We start from the raw sequence: 17,169 nt of genomic DNA, 5'->3' as shown, positions 1-17,169 counted from the left end.
TTTATGTGTTTGTTTTTGTTTTTTGTTTTGAGGTGGAATCTCACTCCGTCACCCAGGCTGGAGTACAGTGGCGCCATCTTGGCTCGCTGAACCCTCTGCCTCCTGGGTTCAAGCAATTCTCCTGCCTCAGCCTCCTGAGTAGTTGGGATTATAGGCACCCGCCACCAGGCCCGGCTAATTTTGTATTTTTATAGAGGTAGGGTTTCTCCATGTTGGTCAGGCTGGTTTCAAACTCCTGACCTCAGGTGATCTGCCTGCCTCGCAAATCAAAGTGCTCCCAAAGTGCTGGGATTACAGGTGTGAGCCACCACACCCAGCCTCCCTTTAATTCTTTATATCAATCATTTACACAAATAATTGGAGTCAGCTTGTCAACATACAATGAGATTGAGATAGGTAAAAATCAAGCAGAGATGGCCGGGCATGGTGGCTCACACCTATAATCCCAACACTTTGGGAGACCAAAGTGGGCAGATCACCTGAGGTCAGGAGTTCAAGAACAGCCTGGTCAACATGGTGAAACCCCATCTCTACTAAAAATACAAAAATTAGCCAGGCGAGGTGGCATGCACCTATAATTCCAGCTACTCAGGAGGCTGAGGCAGCAGAATCACTTACACCCAGGAGGCGGAGGTTGCAGTGAGCCAAGATCGTGCCACTGCACTCCAGCCTGGGTGACAGCGTGAGACTCTGTCTCAAAAAATAATAATAATAAAAATAAAAATAGGCCGGGCGTGGTGGCTCACGCCTGTAATCCCAGCACTTTGGGAGACCAAGGCGGGTGGATCACGAGGTCAGGAGATGGAGAACATCCTGGCTAACACGGTGTAACCCCATCTCTACTAAAAATACAAAAAATTAGCCAGGCGTGGTGGTGGACACCTGTAGTCCCAGCTACTGTGGAGGCTGAGGCAGGAGAATGGCGTGAACCCGGCAGCCGGAGCTTGCAGTGAGCCAAGATCGCGCCACTGCCCTCCAGCCTGGGCGACAGAGCGAGACTCCGTCTCAAAAATAAATAAATAAAAATAAATAAATAAATAAAATAAGAATCAACAGAGAAAAATGCATGCAGACCTAAAAGATAAGACCAAGGAAAAAGGCCAGAGTCCTGTATGACTTCCAGAACTGTGCCTCAGTTATTGCTTTGAGCTTCTGTGAGCCAAAGAGAAAGGAAGAGGAACAAAGGTAGTTGCATGATTCTTCTTGCCTCTAGGGAAAAAGCATCCCAGTTCCTCAGAGAAAGGAAACTTTTTGTTGGCAGTTAATATCTAAGGAATTTCTCATCTAGGTCTCCATATACGGATGTGGTGGTTGCTGAGAACAGACTGTAGCGTTCCTAAGGGCATTGTTCACTGAGCATCCAAATCAGCAGCATCAGCAGAGAGTGGGATGCCAAGGAATGACTCAGCGAGGGCAGCTCTGCAAGGCCACAGAAGAGCTTGGTGCGGGCTCTGGCCAGATGCAGGGTTGAGGGCTAAAACCAAAGAGGAATGGATGTACTGAATTCCCATCAGAGAAGTGTGGCTCCCAGCTTTCTGGTTTACATGGTTAGTAATTGTATTTTTTTAATCGAACGACTTCAACCACCATCTATAGAATATTCTTGTTGTTTTTTTTTTAAGCCTGTAATCCCAGCACTTTGGGAGGTCGAGGCAGGTGGATCACCTGAGGTCAGGCGTTCGAGACCAGCCTGACCAACATGGAGAAACCCTGTCTCTACTAAAAATACAAAACTTAGCTGGGCATGGTGGTGCATGCCTGTAATCCCAGCTACTCAGGAGGCTGAGGCAGGAGAATCGCTTGAACACAGGAGGCAGAGGTTGCAGTAAACCGAGATTGCACCATGACACTCCAGCCTGGACAACAAGAGCAAAACTCTGTCTCCAAAAAAAAAAAAAAAAAAAAAAAACATCTTGGCAACATTGTAAAACCCCATTTCTACACAAAATACAAAAAAAAAAAATTAGCCAGGCTTGGTGGTGGCGTGCGCCTATAGTCCCAACTATTTGAGAGGCTGTGGTAAGTGAGAGGATCGCTTGACCCTGGAAGGCTGAGGCTACAGTGAGCCATGATTGTACTACTACACTCCAGCCTGGGTGATAGACCAAGACCCTGTCTCAAAAAAAAGAAAGGGGAACCCAGGTTGGATCAAGCCTCTAGATTTAATCACTTGTTTATAGGATATGCAGAGGGAACAGAAGACTATGTCACACCACACCGCAGGAATGTAATGGGCAAACTCCAGAATGTGGAAAATTCCAAACCACCCAGATTCTTCAGCAAATAAATTTCAGGGGGAAAAAAGGTGGGGAGAGGAAACCCATAGAGTATGCTAGAGTCTTAAGAGACATAGAAATCCAACGAAATGTGCAGATTACATTTAGGCCCTGATTGAACAAACCAACTCTCAAAAAATATTGAAGCAAACTGTGTATTTGAAGATTAATACTTAAAAAAAAGTTTGTTGGTTGGTTGGTTTGTTTCAGGCAGTCGTTGAACCAGAATATGTTCAGAGAGGCTCCCTGGTTAATTTTTTTAGGTGTGAAAATGCTAATAGGGCTTTAATTTTATAAAAAATGTTTTACAGCCGGGCGCGGTGGCTCACGCCTGTAATCCCAGCACTTTGGGAGGCCGAGACGGGCGGATCACGAGGTCAGGAGATCGAGACCATCCTGGCTAACACGGTGAAACCCCGTCTCTACTAAAAAATACAAAAAACTAGCCGGGCGAGGTGGCGGGCGCCTGTAGTCCCAGCTACTCGGGAGGCTGAGGCAGGAGAATGGCGTGAACCCGGGAGGCGGAGCTTGCAGTGAGCTGAGATCCGGCCACCGCACTCCAGCCTGGGTGACAGAGCGAGACTCCGTCTCAAAAAAAAAAAAAAAAAAGTTTTACAAATTGAAAAAATAATAAAAATAGGCCAGCTACGGTGGCTCACGGCTGTAATTCCAGCACTTTGGGAAGCCAAGGCAGGTGGATCACGAGGTCAGGAGATCGAGACCATCTTGGCTAACACGGTGAATCTCCCTCTACTAACAATACAAAAAAAAAAAAAAAATTAGCCGGGCGTGGTGGTAGGCACCTGTAGTCCCAGCTACTCGGGAGGCTGAGGCAGGAGAATGGCGTGAACCCAGGAGGCGGAGCTTGCAGTGAGCTGAGATTGCACCGCTGCACTCCAGCCTGGGTGGCAGAGCTAGACTCGGTCTCAAAAAAAAAAAAAAAGAAAAAAGAAAAAAAGAAAAACTGATACAAATAGTTATGGTTTGTTTCAAAATAATCCAGGTAATGGGGGTTACAAAGAAAGAAGAAACACTTTCTTCCACTCTCTTATTGCCTGGCCTGAGAGCTTACATATCATTTTCAAGACAGCAGTACATCCTGAAGATGTGACCAGGCAAAAGGAAAAGGGTTTTAAGCATCTGGGGGCTACAAAACCATGGGACGGTAAATATATGGGGAAAACTAGTGGAAGATCACTCTGAATTTATTTATTTATTTATTTATTTATTTTTGAGATGGAGTCTCGCTCTGTCGCCCAGCCCAGGCTGGAGTGCAGTGGCGCGATCTCGGCTCACTGCAAGCTCCGCCTCCCGGGTTCACGCCATTCTCCTGCCTCAGCCTCCCGAGTAGCTGGGACTACAGGCGCCCACAACCGCGCCCGGCTAATTTTTTTTTTTTTTGTATTTTTAGTAGAGACGGGGTTTCACCGTGGTCTCGATCTCCTGACCTTGTGATCCGCCCGCCTCGGCCTCCCAAAGTGCTGGGATTACAGGCGTGAGCCACTGCGCCCGGCCGATCACTCTGAATTTAGTAAGATTTGTTTGTGCAGTTTCATCTCAGTGCCGACTGTCCTTTTTTTTTTTTTTTTTTTTTTTTGAGAAAGAGTCTGGTTTCACCCTGTTAGCCAGGATGGTCTCCATCTCCTGACCTCGTGATCCGCCCACCTGGGTCTCCCAAAGTGCTGGGATTACAGGCGTGAGCCACCGCGCCCGGCCCTTTTTTTTTTTTTTTTTTTTTTTTTTTTTTTTGACACGAAGTCTTGCTCTGTTGCCCAGGCTGGAGTGCGGTGGCGCGACCTCTGCTCGCTGCAAGCTCCGCCTCACAGGTTCATGCCATTCTCCTGCCTCAGTCTCCAAGTAGCTGGGACTATAGGGGCCCGCCACCACGGCCGGCTATTTTTTTTTTTTTCTTGTATTTTTAGTAGAGACAGGGTTTCGCCGTGTTGGCCGAGACGGTCTTGATCTCCTGGCCTCGTGATCCGCCCGCCTCGGCCTCCCAAAATGCTGGGACTACAGGCGTGAGCCACCGTGCCTGGCCAGACTTTCTGTCTTCAAGGCCATAAACCTTCCCCAGAAGAGGATATTTATGGCAGTCCTCATTTCTAAGAGTTTTTGCTTGTAGTCAGATAAGGAAAGCTCCAGAAAGGCTTCTCTCTGCATCTGTCTGATCTCAAATGCCTCAGTTCAAAATTATCCTTATACCAAAGTGGCATTGGGGGCGGCTGAGAGATTCTGATCCCCTTCAGGGGATTGGGAGTCTAGATGGAAGGAAAGTGGCAGGAGTTAGTAACTGTTGGAGCTGGGTATGAATAACAAGGCAATTCATGAAACTATTATTTTTTTTTTCTCTCTCTCTCTTTGAGACAGTTTCCCTCTTGTTGCCCAGGCTGGAGTGCAATGCACGATCTAGGCTCACCACAACCTCTGCCTCCCGGGTTCAAGCAATTCTCCTGCCTCAGCCTCCTGAGTAACTGGGATTACAGGCATGCGCTACCACGCCCGGATAATTTTGTATTTTTAGTAGAGACGGGGTTTCTCCGTGTTGGTCAGACTGGTCTTGAACTCTGGACCTCAGGTGATCCACCCGCCTCAGCCTCCCAAAGTTCTGGGATTACAGGTGTGAACCACCGTGCCCGGCCCTAAACTATTATTTTTACTTTTTATTTTATTTTTTGAGAATTTTTTTGAGATGGAGTCTTGCTCTGTCACCCAGTCTGGAGTGCAGTGGCGTGATCTTGGCTCACTGCAGCCTCCGACTCCCAAGTTCAAGCGATTCTCCTGCCTCAGCCTCCCGAATAGCTGGGACTACAGGCGTACCACTATGCCTGGCTAATTTTTGTATTTTTAGTAGAGACGGAGAATACATCTTTAAGTATTGGAAATATTGACAAACGGTGAGCAACTTTTAAGTATTGGAAATATTGACAAATGGTGAGCCAACTTTTCCCAAATATAAAAATTATAACAAAATTACCCTGCACTGTCACCACCGTTTCATAAGAAAAATTCTTTATAACATCAAAGATACAAAAAGGGCTTGTGAACCCAAAATATCTGAGACAGGTCTCAACCAATTTAGAAGGCTTATCTTGCCGGCAGGGCACGGTGGCTCACCGCTGTAATTCCAGCACTTTGAGAGGCCTGAGAGGCCGAGGCGGGTGGATCTTGAGGTCAGGAGTTTGAGACCAGTGTGCCCAACATAGTGAAAACCCGTCTCTACTAAAAATACAAAAAATTAGCTGGGCATGGTGGCAGGCACCTGTAATCCCAGCTACTTGGGAGACTGAGGCAGGAGAATTACTTGAACCCGGGAGGTTGCAGTGAGGTGAGATTGCGCCTCTGCACTCCAGGCCGGACGACAATGCAAGATTCTGTCTCAAAAAACAAAAAAAAAGAGAAAGTTTATTTTGCCAAGGTTAAGGACACACCCATGACACAGCCTCAGGAGGTAGATAATAGACAAAGGGTTGCACTCTTTTCTTTTGAGTTTCTGATTAGCCTGTGAGGGTATATGCAATTTATATCTGAGAGCAGGGCAGAGGAGCAGTCACTTATGCCTTAGTCTGGTTTAGTGAAATCAGAGGGCAGGGGAAGCAATCAGATATGCAATAGTCTCACGTGAGCCTCTGAGGAATGACTTTGAGTTCTGTCTGTCCTTTGTCCACAAGGAATTTCCTTGTGGGCAAATTGTGAGGGAGGCATATAGCTTTTTTTTTTTTTTTTTTTTTAATCTTTGTAGCTATCTTATTTAGGGATAAAATCGGAAGCAGGTTTGCCTGACAGTTCCCAGCTTGACTTTTCCCGTGGCTTAGTGATTTTGGGATTCCAAGATTTGTTTTCCTTTCACAGGCTTAATCTCTGAATAAAGGACCCCCTTAAAATGGAACGTAGTTAGTTTTCCCGGAAGAGTCACAGCCGACACTCCCACAGACTGTTTCTGGCTCATGGGCCCTAGGTTCAAACAACCCTTCCCAAACCTTGTTTGTTTCAAAGGTTGAGATCAAAGCTAGTGGGTAGCCAGTGAGGCTGTGCTTGTTCACTCCGTGACTCGGACAAGCTGGTACCTGTCTCTCTGGGCTGCTTTCTCTCAAAGACTGAGTGTTTAGTGTAGAAAGGCCCTCAGAGATCTGGGTTAACCTCTTATTTATTTATTTTTTGTTTTGTTTTGTTTTTCTGAGATGGAGTCTCACTCTGTCACCCAGGCTGGAGTGCAATGGCACGATCTTGGGTCACTGCAACCTCTGCTTCCCAGGTTCAGGTGATTCTCCTGCTTCAGCCTCCCAAGTAGCTGAGATTACAGGCGTATGCCACCATGCCCAGCTAATTTGTGTGTTTTAAGTAGAGACAGAGTTTCGCCATGTTGTCCAGGCTGGTCTAGAACTCCCAACCTCAGGTGATCTGCCCACCTTGGCCTCCCAAAGTGCTGGGATTACAGGCGTGAGCCACCATGCCCAGCCGGTTAATGGGAGAACTGAGACAAAGAGAGGAAGAGTGACTTGCTGGAGGTAACAGGGTGCCACTTAATGGCACAGCCTAGGGTAGAGCCCAGGGCTGCTGTTGCCTCATCCAGGGTTTGCTCAACGTTTTACCTGCTACGAACTGATCCATGTTGTTTTCGTCATTCTAGTCAGTACCTAGAAAGACAGCTGTATGTACTAGCTGCTGGACCACCAGGCTTTAAGTCTTGGCCTTGCTACTTACTGGCTGTGCAACCTTGGGCAAGTTTACTTAACTTCTCTGGGCCTCCATTTCCTCATCTGTAAAATGGGTAGGTGCTGTAATCATAACAGTTATCTTCTGTGAAAATTGAGTGAATGCATGTGCCGTAGTGCCTGCCATGTAGAAAGGACTCAGTGCAGGATAGCTGTCTGTATTTTCACCTCCTATATGGATGATAAGTTCCACAGATTTATTATGAAAAGCAGGTCGGCCTTTAACTTAGTGTCATGGAATGTCAGAGCTGGAAGAGGCCTCTTGAGGTAACTAGAAAGGCATCCTCTTACATGAGAAAATGAGTCCCTGGGGGCCTGCGTGACCTGCTGAAGGTCCCAGGGACTTTTGGTGACAGAACAGGAATCAAACTCCAAAGGGGTCCTCTGTCCTGGGGCTCTGGGCTTGTTGAACAAGTCAGCTGCCCCCATTCCCCAGTTTATAGAGCCATTAGCCCAAGGGAGTGTCAGTGTTGGTCAAGTAAAGACACGTGGAAGTGCACGGAGCTTTACAGTTTACTAAGAGCATTTGCAAAGTTGGAGCCTTCCTCCAGCCTAGAAGGTAGTTGAGTGCTGGAATGAATATCCCATTTCACAGAAAGAAACCAAGACCCCCAGGGGCGGGTTGGTAACCAAAGCCATGGGTAGAGGCACAGAAATTCCTTGACTATGGAAAATGAGGGAGTTCACCTTCAAAAAAAGAAAGTTAGGTCAGTGTAAAATGGCTGACAGCCTCATCCGCCTTCAGAAAAGTACTTCAACTACAAAGTCAACTACTAACTCCCAAGAAGGTCAGGAAGGAGAGCAGTTGCTATGGCAACATCTTTGGCAGCTATTTTCATCCTTCTCTGATTCAGAACAACAGCTTCCAGCAGGTTTCTGTGGGAGGGGTGGGGGAGAAAGGGAAAGGCTAGCTCCAGCCCAGCAACTGTCCTCGGCCAATCTCCCACCAGATTTCGGTGGCAAGAGGAAGGTGGCAGCCAATGAAGAGGCTTGGAGCTTGCATCATCCTCCCGATCAGGGTGGAATAACCAGGAGGCAGGTTCACGTGACTGTTTCCATGGTGACTCCCTTAGCAACCCTGACTGGTCCTGTTTATGAGCACTGGAAAATTCCACCCAGCCTCTGTCCTGATTTTTTTTTTACCTACTCTGTCCCCGCCTGCTCCAATGTAGGGATGAAGTCACTGCCAACGTTTAACCCTTTCTCCACGTGGGCCTGGCTCCAGTCAGATCGGGGGTCTAGGAGGGCTGCAAGGATCTCTCAGTCGCCAGTGTTTGCAACTGATCCAGTAACCCGTAGCTGTTACTTGCTGCACTGAACCCTGCCTGTGCTGAGTACCGAAAGCGGGCAGGAAGGCAGCCACATCTCTGGAGCCAGGTGCTGTCCTAAGTTCCTGACATCCCCACAGGCCTGAGAAGGGGGCACCACAAACAGGAAACAGGCTCAGACTGAGCCTGTGGATCCTGGTAGCACGGGCACCCTCTCTCCACGAAGCCCTCTGTCATGCTACCGATGTTGATGTTGCAGGACACCCTGGAGCCGAGTGGGGAGTGCCAAAGAGCAGGGGATGGGTGCGCAGTGGGGAGACTTCTATGGTCTGCAGGGGAGCTGAAGGAAGGCCCCCCAGGAGGTGGACATTTAGGCTGAATGGAGGACAGGGAGGCAGCAAGACCTGCTGTCTCCAGGACCCCCAAATTTCTAGGCCAGAGCTGACAGCTGTTGGGTGCAGCCAGCCAGGCTCCAGGGAAGACTATGCCAGGCAGGGCTGAGTCCACACGGTTCAGTCTTTAGAACTGGCCAGGTTGGAATTCTAGCTGGGGGCAGAGAGGGCAAACCACAAATACTTCTGCCTGATCTGGCTGGGGAATCCACAGGGACCACCAGCCGGGCCGGGGGTGAGCCTCTCAGAGGTCCCAGCACCAGCCCAAGGCCGCATGGGACTGACTGTGTGGGCGCACATTGCCTAAGTCATGTGCAGAGCCATCCTGAGCTGAGGCAGAACTATAAGAAAACACGAACTCTGTTTTCAAGACAGGTGACAATGACAAACAGCAATAAAAGCCACACATCATAGCTCAGGATAACAACAGCTGAGTTGGATTTGGACAATGAGAAGAAAATAAACAAAAAATAAAAAATAAAAACAACAGCTGAGTCACCAAGTCAAGGGCACATTCCCAGGCGTGCTGGTGACGTCACTGGCAGGGAAGGCCGCAGGAGTCGGCAGCATGGACTGACTGTTCAGTGGGGAAGGAAAGGGGTCTTGACCTGGCTCCTGAAGTTGGGGGGCTCCCACTGCCGGGAGAGTGGCCATGACCACGGGGAGCAGTGGAGGGAGGTCAGTGCAAGTAGGGAAAGTAAGGGTCTTGCCCCCACAAACAGTGGGGGCGAGGGTGGGAAGGGCAGGAACAGAGAAGGATGGACTGCGTGAGGTTTACGGCCCTGGCTCGGGGTGGGGCAGTAGGTGATAAAGAGCCCAGAGAGAGGAAAAGTGACCCTTTGTGACCTGGGCCCTGGTCTCTGTTGACAACTTGGGCCTCAGCAGCAGTCTTTGCTTGAGCAGAAGAGTCATGGAAATTTCCACCCAGATTCCTTTCCCAGCACTCAGTCCCCAGCTCCACATTCTTCTAGGCCCTGCTGGGCTGAGTTCCACTTGTGGAGGCTGCAGGCTTGAAGAGGCCGAGGACGGCCTCCAGGTCACAGGGACAGCCACAGAAGACCGGTGGAGTGTGGACGCATCAGAATTTCAGGCATGTGGGGCATTGAGCTGCCATGAAATACCAGAGCCATCCCCCGTGCCTGACAGGTCCCAGACGCCCCAGGGTCCCTGCTCCTGAGAGGGCAAAGAGGAGGAGTTACACCCTCCTCCTCACAGCAGTACTCAAGTCAGATCAGATCAGCTCATCGCAGGCGTGCCTCCCCGAGAGTAACGGCAGAAGGGGCGGAACAAGCCCAGGGGCACCTAAATATTGTGGGTTCAGCACTTCTACTCTCCAGAAATGATCTGGGTCCACTGTTTTCTCAGGGGGAGTATTTTATATGTCTATCTCTAGAAGCTTCCAAGGGGAAAAGGTGACTTAAAGGAGAAAAAGGAGCTGGGAAGGCCTTGGCAGCTCTTTCCCCTTTCCCGGCCTTCCTTTCCCTACTCTGGGCTCCAGGCTCCACCCCACCTCCTGTTAGGCTCTTCCTGAACAGCAGCAGCAGCTGGGAATGCAAAATGGCATCCCTGTGATGTCCCTGCCCTTTGTCCAGGGTGAGAGGGACCCTCCCTCAGTTGGCACAGACCTGCCTGCCTCTCATGTCTGTACTGGGAGTGAGCCTGAGGCCTCCCTGCCAACCAGACTGGAAACTCTGGAATCCCCTTTGTCCCCTTTGATCTCAGAGGAGTGGGGGAGCCATGTTAACAAACACATAGTCATCCGGGAAAATGTAGGCTGCCTTGGGACAGAGACTACTGATGGGGTGGTGATAAGTGGCAACTTTGAGACACTAGCCAGAGGGGTCCTGTGCAAGGAGTGCCCTGAGGTCAGGGGGGCGAGAAGTCTGCCTTCCGGAGAGCTGCAGAGGGGCATTCCCAGAAGATGGGCCAAAGACAGCAAAGACCAGGAGTCTGGAAGGGCCGGGGCACCAAGAGACAGGAGGGAGGAGGCCCAAACTGGGGCACAGGCAGCTTCAGGCCACTCTTTCACAGCCTTTCCTTTCTCTTGTCCCATGGCCACCCCCCTAACCCCCAATCCAGGCCCCATGACCTCTGGCCTGGGCTGCAGCACTGGGCCTCAGTGCCCTCCCCTCTGCTGCTTCTCCCAGCTCTGCCATCTTGCTCAGAGCAGCCAGACAATGCTTCCGGAAGCCAGGGCTTCTCCCAGCTCAGAAGCCATCCTTCTGCCCAAAGAGCCATGTCCACGTCCCTCTCCAGGTGTCCATGACAGCCCAGAAAGCAGTCTTCTCTTGCTTTCCTGCCAACACCCGCACCCAGCACCCACCTGGCCAGTCATTTCCTCCTCCTCACACAAGCCTTGACAATTTGAGGTGTGGAGGTGCAGGGTCTCTGTTCACCTATTCTGTCTGGGATATTCCCCACCCCCTGTCCCTCATGAAAGTCTATTAAATCCTACACATCCTTTTTTTTTTTTGAGATGGAGTCTCACTGTCACCCAGAATGGAGGGCAGTGGCGCAATCTCGGCTCATGGCAACCTCCACCTCCTGGGTTCAAGCGATTCTCCTGCCTGCCTTAGTCTCCCGAGTAGCTGGAATTACAGGCGCCTACCACCATGCCCGGCTAATTTTTGTATTTTAGTAGAGACGGGGTTTCACCATGTTGGTCAGGCTGATCTCAAACTCCTGACCTCAAATGACCTGCCCAACTCAGCCTCCCAAAGTGCTGGGGTTACAGGCATGAGCCACCACGCCCGGCCTGGCTTCTGGAATTTTCTAGCCAGAACAGTCTCTCCTGGGCTCTGTTCCTGTTATAACACTTCCTGTACTAATCTGTTCCCCTCATGGCTAGACCAAATGCAGCCTGACCCCTTGAATAAGCTTCCAGGAGAAAGCTTGAGGGTGGGTAGCCAGGGTGTGAGTGGCCCTACAGCTAACTCAGGGAGATATCCAGGCCCTAGAGGCCATCTGCCCGCATCTCTAAAAAGTGCTGTGGGAATGTAACTTTTCTGAGTCTTAGATTTTTCAATTGTAACGTGAGGAGGCTACTTAGAATTATGGATTTTCAGGATTGCAAGAAAAATCTCAAGTTTTCAATCTTGACCAGCTTCTTTGCAATGCAGGGATACTGCAGAACCCTAGGAAGGTCACCCAGCTTCCACGGGATACCTGCGGGAATGGGAACTTGCTACCTACAGGTGCATTCCACTCAAACACTGGGTGGCTCTGACCAGCTATTACCGTTCAGGAGAAGGCCCTGTCATTCTGCGGGCTTCTGTTTTAATCTGGCATTGTTGAGAAACACCCCCAGCAAAGCGCCTGAAACCTTGTGGCTGCTGGCCCCTTGTCCCAGGAGATGTGTGTCTGTGGGATGTGGGGCACACCTGCATTGAGGAAGAATGAATATACGTGTGTATCTGTGTGTGTGAGGGAGCATGCTCATGGAGGATGCTCAGTGAGCCTCATGCTGGGTGTGCCAGGCCAATACAAACATCTGCCAGGGACCTGAAGTGTAACTGAACACATCAGGGCCACAAGAATGCAGCTGCAACTCCCTGGGAGCCTCATTGTTCCTTCAGGCCACTTGGGAAGGTTCACTCAGCAGGCGTCTCCTGCGGTGACTCATCATGGGGCAAGGACAGCAAGGGCTGAGCCCGGCTCACTACCCTGCACTGGGCAGGGGGTGGGTAGGAGGTAGAGGGCTGAATCCTCCATCAGAGCTGCATGGAAACCATAGGTGGCCTCCGGGTTTTCTCCCCTGACTCTGTGGATGGCAGTCGGTTCAGAAGTTCTGAACAGACCTCCAGAGAAAAGCAGTTCCCAGTTTCCCACGCAGTACAGCTAGCTCAGTGCCATTCCATTCCATCATGATGGGCAGTCACATTTACATCAAGTCTAAATCTGTTCTGTTCCTGTGGAATGATCTGTTCCTGTGGGAGCTTTTCAGTATTCTGTGTGTGTGTGTGTGTGTGTGTGTGTGTGTGTGTGTGTGTGTGTGTGTGTGTGTTATAAATTCCAAAAAAGATACTATTCCAATGTATTCATTGAGTCATTACTCAGTAGACACACATGGAGCTTCTACTGTGTGCCAGGCTCTGGTGATACGGCAAAAAGACAGCTCTTTGCCTCAGTTTCCTCATCCGTCCAAGGGGAGAGCAACACCACCTCCCCCACAGGGCTGTTGTGAGCACAACACTCAATACACATTACAGAAAATAAAGATGCACATGGGATGGATAGACGGCTCTGCAGACGCAGCAGGGACGATGGAGGCCCCCAGGAAGGCATGGGGGACTATGTTCTGCTGGGGGAGAGGAGGGCAATTAGGAAGTCTCTGTCCAAGACTAACTGGGCTGAGAAGGAGGGGCCCATGAGAGGGCAGGCACCCTGGGAAGGAAGTCTAGAAACTAGAGGTTAGGATGAAGTCAAGGGGGGTCCTGCAGAGTTTTTAAGCAGGGGAGGAAGGGGGCCAAACATCTCCTCTGGACAGCCCCGTTGTGCCCCTCGATGTCAATCTGTCATCCTACAGCCCACAGTGCTACAGCTGGGCTGCCACAGCCAGGCCTTCCGGAAGGATCCATCAACAGGCTTCAGGGCCCAGGGCCAAGTATATTATGCAGTGAATAGACCAAGGAAGGAACTAGGAGCCTGGAACTCTCAGGCTGGGGGGTGGGGAATTGCTCTCTTAAGACATTTTCTCCTAAGAAAGAACAACAACAACAAAAAAGACACTTTCTCCTTTATTCCCCTCCCCAAAAGAAGATTCTATCTAACAAGGAATCCTTCCTAGAAGTAGAGGTGGGTACGTTTAGAAGATGTTTTCTTGTCTCAGGAAGAGAGAATCTGTTTCCCTTGCCCTCCTGCCCTCGTGATTCAGGGCTGTGATGGAAGAGGCCCTGGCTGCCTCTTCCGCATATCATTTCGGGAAGGTCAATGACACAGCCACTTCTAGTTTCTGTAACTCATTCTTGCTGGAATTGCCCTCAGCTCTCTGCGAAGTGATGGGCCTGTCCGGTGGGTTTCAAGGGATGATTTTACATGTTCTACAGGGTAAATTGTTAGCTGTCCCAAATCCCCTAGAAAACAATGCTCTGTCTTCTGTATAATAGAGCTCTGAGCTCTGTCATCATCTCTGTAGGTTTTTTCCTGCTATGAGGGTGGTCACAGTAGGTGAGGGAGCCTAAGTTTGTGCAGCAGCAATGGAAGGTCACATTGTTCCAGAAATCGGCTCTGGGAAGGTGGGCAGCCAGAGGAGGGGATTGGGAACTGCAAATTCCTAAAATCTTTAGAAAACAAGAAAGTTTGGGCTGGGTATGGTGGCTCATGCCTGTAATCCCAGCACTTTTGGAGGCAGAGGCAGGCAAATCACTTGAGGTCAGGAGTTCCAGACCAGCCTGGCCAACATGGTGAAACCTTATCTCTACTAAAAATACAAAAACTAGCCAGGCATTGTGGCGGGCGCTTGCAATCCCAGCTACTCGGGAGGCTGAGGCAGGACAATCGCTCGAACCTGGAAGGCAGAGGTTGCAATAAGCTGAGATCCTGTCACTGCACTCTCCTGGGCGACAAGAGCAAAAAACTGTCTCAAGAAAAAAAAAAAAAACAAGTTGTATTCTTGGGATTGTCTTTGCCCTTCATTTCTGACATGCATTTCTAGAGAGCTCTGGAAATGTAGAATTAAATAAAAAATTATAGGATTAGATAAAAATTAAAGGAGGCCTGGGAGGAATCCAGGTGCCATGAAGACTCAGCCACCCCACCCTCTGGGCTCCAGGGCCGTAGATGAAGGGCCTCTCAGAAGCTTGTCTCTTGACTAAGCCTGACTGGACTTGCCAATCAGGGAAGGGGTGGAGTGGATTCTGGCATTCTCTGGAGGTTTCTGGCCTGGCATGAGTCAGGAGGATTAAGGTAGAGCCTTGCTGACTGTATGCTTGGAGGCTGGATGCTAAATTTTTGCCCTTTTAGTCCTTTCCAGCATCCCATCTTCTCAGAGGTACAGCCAGGAGGCCTAAAATCTTTCCTTTTTTTATTTTTTGTTTTTTGAGACAGTCTCGCTCTGTTGCCAGGCTGGAGTGCAGTGGCACCATCTCAGCTCACTGCAACCTCTGCCTCCAGGGTTCAAGCGATTCTCTTGCCTCAGTCTCCCGAGTAGCTGGGACTACAGGTTCCCTCTACCACGGCCGGTTAATTTTTTTTTTTTTTTTGAGACGGAGTCTCGCTCTGTCGCCCAGGCTGGAGTGCAGTGGCCGGATCTCAGCTCACTGCAAGCTCCGCCTCCCAGGTTTACGCCATTCTCCTGCCTCAGCCTCCCGAGTAGCTGGGACTACAGGCGCCCGCCACCGCGCCCGGCTAAGTTTTTGTATTTTTAGTAGAGACGGGGTTTCACTGTGTTAGCCAGAATGGTCTCGATCTCCTGACCTCGTGATCCGCCCGTCTCGGCCTCCCAAAGTGCTGGGATTACAGGCTTGAGCCACCGCGCCCGGCCAATTTTTGTATTTTTAGTAGAGATCGGGTTTCGCCATGTTGGCCAGGGTGGTCTTGATATCTTGACCTGGTGATCTGCCTACCTCAGGCTCCCAAAGTGTTGGGATTACAGGCGTGAGCCACCGCGCCCACACCCGCCCAGTCCCAGCCTAAAATCTTTCATGTTCTCTCCCCACCCCTTTGTTTACTGTATTTTAAAGAATCAGCATCATGGCTTCTTGCATCGAATCCTCTCATTTTACATATCTCAGTTGCTACTGGGAAGTTATTTGGGTTGGTGCCTGAGGTCACAGGGCTGTTTGTCAGTGGAGTAACTGCCAGAAACCAGAACCAAGGGCCTCCTAATTTTAGCCTGGGCTTTTTTGAGGGGAGCATGAGATGACCGGCTTAAACAAATTTGCCCTTTTATATTTGTGTCCTTAGGCCCAAATGAAGCCTAGGTTTGAGACAAAGTGAAAGGGAACAAACATGATATTAAAGGACTAGTAGAGGGAGCAGCTGCCATCAGACATTTTGAAGTTAAAAGGAGCACGGATATAGTCCAGAGAAAAGGTGCCTTGAAAAAATTCAGTGTTACGTTAAAAAGATCCTTAGTTCCAAGAGTGGTGAGAAGGTCACATTATCAAATGTATTATTAATCTTCTAACTAAAGTAAATGGCAATTTTAGGCTGTCTTTTTTTATTATTTCATTTTTTAGAGGTTTTTTTTTTTTTTTTTTTTTTTGACATTGTCTCACTCTGTCGCCCAGGCTGGAGTGCAGTGACGCACTTTCGGCTCACCACAACCTCTGCTTCCCGGGTTCAAGTGATTCTCGTGCCTTGGCCTCCTGAGTAGCTGGGATTACAGGCAGTGCCACCACACCTGGCTGATTTTTGTATTTTTAGTAGAGACGGGGTTTTACCAAGTTGGACAGGCTGGTCTGGAATGATCCAACCGCCTTGGCCCCTTTATGGGTTTTCACATTTGTGGATTCAAACAACTGTGAATCAAAAGTATTTTTAAAGGCCAGGGATGGTGGGTCACGCCTGTAATCCCAGCACTTTGGGAGGCCAAGCGAGGCAGATCACCTGAGGTAGGGAGTTCGAGACCAGCCTGACCTACATGGTGAAACCCTGTCTCTACTAAAAATACAAAAATTAGCCAGGCGTGATGGTGCATGCCTGTAATCCCAGCTACCTGGGAGGCTGAGGCAGGAGAATTGCTTGAACCCAGGAGGTGGAGGTTGCAGTGAGGTGAGATTATACCATTGCACTCCAGCCTGGGCTATAAGAGTGAAACGCCATCTCAAAAAAAAAAGAAAAGAAAAAAGAAAAATTTTTAAAACTCGAGTCTGTATTGAACATGTACAGACTTCATTTCTTGTTATTACTCCCTCATCAATACAATATAAAAACTATTTACGTTGTATTAGGTATTATAAGCAACCTAGAGATGATTTAAAGGATATGGGAGGGTATGTTTAGGTTGAGAAATTGAGCATCTTCAGATTTTGGTATCCGAGGAGAGGTTCTAGAACCAATGTCCCATGGAAACCAAGGTATGACTGTACAACACTCTGGCAGCTGGGCGCGGTGGCTCACGCCTGTAATCCCAGCACTTTGGGAGGCCGACGCGGGTGGATCGCGAGGTCAGGAGATCGAGACCATCCTGGCTAACACGATGAAACCCTGTCTCTACAAAACTACAAAAAATTAGCCGGGCGTGGTGGCGGGCCCCTGTAGTCCCCGCTATTTGGGAGGCTGAGGCAGGAGAATTGCTTGAACCAAGGAGACAGAGGTTTCCGTGAGCCGGTGAGCCGAGATCGCGCCACTGCACTCCAGCCTCAGTAACAGAGACGCCATCCCAAAAAAAAAAAAAAAAAAAAATTCTGTAATCTGTAAAGGTAATGGAAATTAATGCAGTGACACGCACTTTAGGGCTCTTAAGGTTCATCTCACTCGCTCTAGAGTGAGGGAGAGAGCACAGAGCAGGTGCTAGGTCCTAGGTACTCCCCCAGATATAGAAAAACCGCAGTTGGGGAGACTTACAGAAGAGCTGGAG

At 49.5% G+C, this 17,169-nt stretch overlaps 3 long non-coding RNA genes across 4 annotated transcripts; 2 read left to right on the top strand and 1 right to left on the bottom strand.

Annotated features, from left to right (window-relative positions):
- Nucleotides 1-342: 342 nt before the first annotated feature.
- LOC144334143 (uncharacterized) lies at nucleotides 343-9,132 on the top strand. Of its 2 annotated transcripts, none has more exons than XR_013403596.1 (2): nucleotides 343-396; nucleotides 6,712-9,132. It is a non-coding gene; the product is annotated as an uncharacterized LOC144334143 (long non-coding RNA). The 2 variants fall into 2 exon arrangements; XR_013403595.1 differs by lacking the exon at nucleotides 343-396 and adding an exon at nucleotides 6,428-6,578.
- LOC144334148 (uncharacterized) lies at nucleotides 7,433-8,332 on the bottom strand. The gene is made up of 3 exons (XR_013403601.1): nucleotides 8,132-8,332; nucleotides 7,767-7,864; nucleotides 7,433-7,675 (listed from the first exon to the last, which is right to left on the bottom strand). It is a non-coding gene; the product is annotated as an uncharacterized LOC144334148 (long non-coding RNA).
- A 3,692-nt stretch (nucleotides 9,133-12,824) lies between the features above and the next one.
- Nucleotides 12,825-16,443, top strand: LOC144334147 (uncharacterized). Its single transcript, XR_013403600.1, has 2 exons — nucleotides 12,825-13,684; nucleotides 15,108-16,443. It is a non-coding gene; the product is annotated as an uncharacterized LOC144334147 (long non-coding RNA).
- Nucleotides 16,444-17,169: the final 726 nt, after the last annotated feature.

Source organism: Macaca mulatta, chromosome 14 (assembly GCF_049350105.2).
Source record: "Macaca mulatta isolate MMU2019108-1 chromosome 14, T2T-MMU8v2.0, whole genome shotgun sequence".
Lineage (NCBI taxonomy): Eukaryota > Metazoa > Chordata > Mammalia > Primates > Cercopithecidae > Macaca > Macaca mulatta.
This window is presented reverse-complemented; position numbering and strand designations above follow the sequence as displayed.